We start from the raw sequence: 6,000 nt of genomic DNA on the forward strand, positions 1-6,000 counted from the left end.
CTGGGGAACAGTCCTGGGATTGGTAACACTGGAGAACCATCCTGTGATTGGTGACACTGGACAACCATCCTGCGATTGGTAACAATGGAGAGCAGTCCTGTGATTGGTAACACTGGTTAACTGTCCTGTGATTGGTAACACTGGAGAAATGTCCTGTGATTGGTAATGCTGGAGAACAGTCCTGTCCTTGGAAACTCTGGAGAACAGTCCTGTCCTTGTTAACACAGGAGAACTGTTCTGAGTTTGGTAACACTGGAGAACATTCCTGTGACTGTTAACACTGGAGAACTGTCCTGTCCTTGGTAACAATGGAGAACAGTCCTGTGATTGTTAACAAAGGAGAACAGTCCTGTTCTTGGTAACAGTGGAGAACCGTCCTGTGATTGGTAACACTGGAGAACCGTCCTGTGATTGGTAACACTGGAGAACAATCCTGTGTTTGGTAACATTGGAGAATAGTCCTGTGATTGGTAACACTGGAGAACAGTCCCGTGATTGGTGACACTGGGGAACCGACCCGTGATTGGTAACAATGGAGAACCGACCTGTGATTCGTAACACTGGAGAACAGTCCTGTGATTCGAAAAAATGGAGAACCCTCCAGTCCTTGGTAACACAGGAGAACAGTCCTGTGATTGGTAATACTGAGAAACTGTCCTGTAATTGGTAACACTGGGAAACCGTTCTGTTGTTGGTAACACTGGGAAACCGTCCTGTGATTGGTAACACTGGGGAACAGTCCTGTGATTGGTAACACTGGAGAACATTCCTGTGACTGGGAACACTGGAGAACAGGCCTGTGATTGGTAACACTGGGTAAAAGTCCTGCCCTTGGTAACACTGGAGAACAGTCCTGTGACTGGTAACACTGGAGAACAGTCCTGCCCTTGGTAACACTGGAGAACAGTCCTGTGATTGGTAACACTGGACAACAGTGCTGTGATTGGTAGCACTGGAGAATAGTTCTGTGATTGGTAACACTTGAGAACCATCCTGTGATTGGTAACACTGGAGAACAATCCTGTGATTGGTAACAAAGGAGTACAGTCCTGTGATTGGTAACACCTGGGAACAGTCCTGAGATTGGTAACACTGGAGAACATTCCTGTGATTGGTAACACTGGAGAACCGTCCTATCATTGGTAACACTAGAGAACCGTTCTGTGATTGGTAACACTGGAAAACCGTCCTGTCCTTGGTAACACTGGAGAACAGTCCTGTGATTGTTAACACTGGAGAACTGTCGTGTGTTGGTAACACTGGAGAACAGACCTCTCCTTGGTAACACTGGGGAACAGTCCTGTCCTTGGTAACAGTGGGGAACAGTCCTGTCCTTGGTAATACTGGAGAACCATCCTGTGATTGGTAAAACTGGAGAACAGTCCTGTGATTGGTAACACTGGGGAACCGTCCTGTCCTTGGTAACACTGGAGAACATTCCTGTGATTGGTAACACTGGAGAACCGACCTGTGATTGGTAAAACTTGGGAACAGTCCTGTGATTGGTAACACTGGAGAACAGTCCTGTGATTGGTAACACTGGAGAACAGTCCTGTCCTTGGTGACACTGGAGAACCGTACTGTGATTGGTAACACTGGAGAACATTCCTGTGGTTGGTAACACTGGAGAATAGTCCTGTCCTTGGTAACACTGGAGACCCGTCCTGTGATTGGTAACACTGGAGAATAGTCCTGTTATTGGTAACACTGGAGAACAGTCCTGTGATTGGTAACACTGGAGAACAGTCCTGTCCTTGTTAACACTGGAGAACATTCCTGTGATTGGTAACACTGGGGAACAGTCCTGATATTGGTAACACTGGAGAACAGTCCTGTGATTGGTAACACTGGGGAAAAGTCCTGCCCTTGGTAACACTGGGAAACAGTCCTGTGACTGTTAACACTGGAGAACAGTCCTGTGATTGGTAACACTGAGGAACAGTACTGCCCTTGGTAACACTGGAGAACAGTCCTGTGATTGGTAACACTCGAGAACAGTCCTGTGATTGGTAACAAAGGGGAACAGTCCTGCCGTTGGTAAAAATGGAGTACAGTCCTGTGATTGCTAACACTGGGAAACCGTCCTGAGATTGGTAACACTGGGGTACAGTGCTGTCCTTGGTAACACTGGAGAACAGTCCTGTGCTTGGTAACACTGGTGAACATTCCAGTCCTTGGTAACAGAGGGAAACAGCCCTGTGATTGGTAACACTGGAGAACAGTCCTGTGATTGGTAATGCAGGAGAACAGTCCTGTCCTTGGTAACAATGGGGAATAGTCCAGTGATTGGTAACACAGGAGAACAGACCAGTGATTGGTAACACTGGAGAATCGTCCTGTGATTGGTAACACTGGAGAACAGTACTGTGATTGGTAACACTGGAGAACCGTGCTGTGATTGGTAACACTGGAGAACCGTTCTGTGACTGGTAACACTTGAGAACCATCCTGTGATTGGTAACACTGGAGAACAGTCCTGTGATTGGTAACACTGGAGAACCGTCCTATCATTGGTAACACTGGAGAACCGTTCTGTGATTGTTAACACTGGAAAACCGTCCTGTCCTTGGTAACACTGGAGAACAGTGTTGTGATTGGTAACACTGGAGAAGAGTCCTCTGATTTTTAACACGGGAGAACAGTCCTGTCATTGGTAACAATGGAGAAAGTCCTGTGATTGGTAACACTGGAGAACAGTCCTCTCCTTGGTAACACTGGGGAACATTCCTGTCCTTGGTAACAGTGGGGAACAGTCCTGTCCTTGGTAATACTGGAGAACCATCCAGTGATTGGTAACACTGGAGAACAGTCCTGTGATTGGTAACACTGGAGAACAGTCCTGTCCTTGGTGACACTGGAGAACCGTCCAGTGATTGTTAACACTGGAGAACAGTCCTGTGATTGGTAACACTGGAGAACAGTCCTGTGATTGGTAACACTGGAGGACAGTCCTGTCCTTGGTGACACTGGAGAACCATCCTGTGATTGGTTACACTGGAGAACAGTCCTGTCCTTGGTGACACTGGAGAACCTTCCTGTGATTGGTAACACTGGAGAACAGTCCTGTGATTGGTAACAAAGGAGAACAGTCCTGTTATTTTTAACACTGGAGAACAGTCCTGTCCTTGTTAAAGCTGGAGAAAATTCCTGTGATTGGTAACACTGGAGAACAGTCCTGTGATTGGTAACACTGGGGAAAATTCCTGCCCTTGGTAACGCTGGAGATCAGTCCTGTGACTGCTAACACTGGAGAACAGTCCTGTGATTGGTAACACTGGGGAACAGTCCTGTCCTTGGTGACACTGGAGAACCGTCCTGTGATAGGTAACACAGGAGAACAGTTCTGTGATTGGTAACAAAGGAGAACATTCCTGTTATTGGTAACACTGGAGAACAGTCCTGTCCTTGTTAAAGCTGGAGAAAATTCCTGTGATTGGTAACACTGGGGAACAGTCCTGAGATTGGTAACACTGGAGAACAGTCCTGTGATTGGTAACACAGGAGAACAGTCCTGTGATTGGTAACACTGGGGAAAATTCCTGCCCTTGGTAACACTGGAGAACAGTCATGTGACTGGTAACACTGGAGAACAGTCCTGTGCTTGGTAACACTGGGGAACAGTCCTGCCCTTGGTAACACTGGAGAACAGTCCTGTGATTGGTAACACTGGAGAACAGTCCTGTGATTGGTAACAAAGGGGAACAGTCCTGCCGTTGGTAAAAATGGAGTACAGTGCTGTGATTGCTAACACTGGGAAACCGTCCTGAGATTGGTAACACTGGGGTACAGTGCTGTCCTTGGTAAGACTGGAGAATAGTCCTGTGATTGGTAACACTGGAGAACATTCCAGTCCTTGGTAACACAGGGAAACCGCCATGTGATTGGTAACACTGGAGAACAGTCCTGTGATTGGTAATGCTGGAGAACAGTCCTGTCCTTGGTAACAATGGGAAACAGTCCTGTGTTTGGTAACACAGTAGAACAGTCCAGTGATTAGTAACATTGGAGAAACGTCCTGTGATTGGTAACACTGGAGAACAGTCCTGTGATTGGTAACGCTGGAGAACAGTCTTGTCCTTGTTAACACTGGAGAACCATCCTGTGATTGGTAACACTGGGGAACAGTCCTGAGATTGGTAACACTGGAGAACAGTCCTGCGATTGGTAACACTGGGGAAAAGTCCTGCCCTTGGTAACACTGGGAAACAGTCCTGTCCTTGGTAACACTGGAGAGCAGTCTTGTGATTGGTAACACTGGAGAAGAGTCCTCTGATTTTTAACGCGGGAGAACAGTCCTGTCATTGGTAACAATGGAGAAAATCCTGTGATTGGTAACACTGGAGAACAGTCCTCTCCTTGGTAACACTGGCTAACAGTCCTGTCCTTGGTAACAGTGGGGAACAGTCCTGTCCTTGGTAATACTGGAGAAACATCCTGTGATTGGTAACACTGGAGAACAGTCCTGTGATTGGTAACACTGGAGAACAGTCCAGTCCTGGGTAACACAGGGAAACCGTACTGTGATTGGTAACACTGGAGAACAGTCCTGTGATTGGTAATGCTGGAGAACAGTCCTGTCCTTGGTAACAATGGGGAACAGTCCTGTGTTTGGTAACACAGTAGAACAGTCCAGTGATTAGTAACACTGGAGAAACGTCCTGTGATTGGTAACACTGGAGAACAGTCCTGTGATTGGTAACACTGGGGAACAGTCCTGCCCTTGGTAACACTGGAGAACAGTCCTGTGATTGGTAACACTGGACAACATCCTGTGATTGGTAACACCGGGGTACAGTCCTGCCCTTGGTAACATTGGAGAACAGTCCTGTGATTGGTAACACTGGGATACCGTCCTGTGATTTGTAACAATGGGAAACAGTCCTATCCTTGGTAATAGGGGAGAACAGTCCTGTGATTGGTAACACTGGAGAACAGTCCAGTCCTGGGTAACACAGGGAAACCGTACTGTGATTGGTAACGCTGGAGAACAGTCCAGTCTTTGGTAACACTGTGGAACAGTCCTGTGATTGGTAACACTGGAGAACAGTCCAGTGATTGGTAACACTGGAGAAACGTCCTGTGATTGGTAGCACTGGAGAACAGTGCTGTGATTGGTAACGCTGGGGAACCGTTCCGTGATTGGTAACACTGGAGAACCGACCTGTGATTTGTAACACTGGAGAACAGTCCTGTGATTCGAAAAATGGAGAACCGTCCAGTCCTTGGTAACACAGGAGAACAGTCCTGTGATTGGTAACGCTGGGAAACCATCCTGTCCTTGGTAACACAGGAGATCAGTCCTGTGATTGGTTACACTGGGAAACTGTCCTGTGATTGGTAACACTGGGAAACCGTTCTGTGATTGGTAACACTGGGAAACCGTCCTGCGATTTGTAACACTGGAGAACAGTGCTGTGATTGGTAACACCGGAGAATAGTCCTGTGTTTGGTAACAATGGAGAACAGTCCTGTGATTGGGAACACTGGAGAACCGTCCTGTGATTGGTAACACTAGGGAACAGTGCTGTGATTGGTAACACTGGAGGACAGTCCTGTGATTGGTAATACTGGAGAACAGTCCTGTGATTGGTAACACTGGGGAAAAGTCCTGCCTTTGGTAAAACTGGAGAACAGTCCTGTGATTGGTAACACTGGGATACCGTCCTGTGATTGGTAACAATGGGAAACAGTCCTGTCCTTGGTAACAGGGGAGAACAGTCTGTGATTGGTAACACTGGAGAACAGTCCAGTCCTAGGTAACAGAGGGAAACCGTACTGTGATTGGTAACACTGGAGAACAGTCCTGTAATTGGTAACGCTGGAGAACAGTCCAGTCCTTGGTAACAGTGGGGAACAGTCCTGTGATTGGTAACACTGGAGAACAGTCCAGTGATTGTTAACACTGGTGAAAAGTCCTGTGATTGGTAACACTGGACAACAGTGCTGTGATTGGTAGCATTGGAGAATAGTTCTGTGATTGGTAACACTTGAGAACCATCC

Source organism: Carcharodon carcharias, chromosome 13 (assembly GCF_017639515.1).
Source record: "Carcharodon carcharias isolate sCarCar2 chromosome 13, sCarCar2.pri, whole genome shotgun sequence".
Taxonomy (NCBI): domain Eukaryota; kingdom Metazoa; phylum Chordata; class Chondrichthyes; order Lamniformes; family Lamnidae; genus Carcharodon; species Carcharodon carcharias.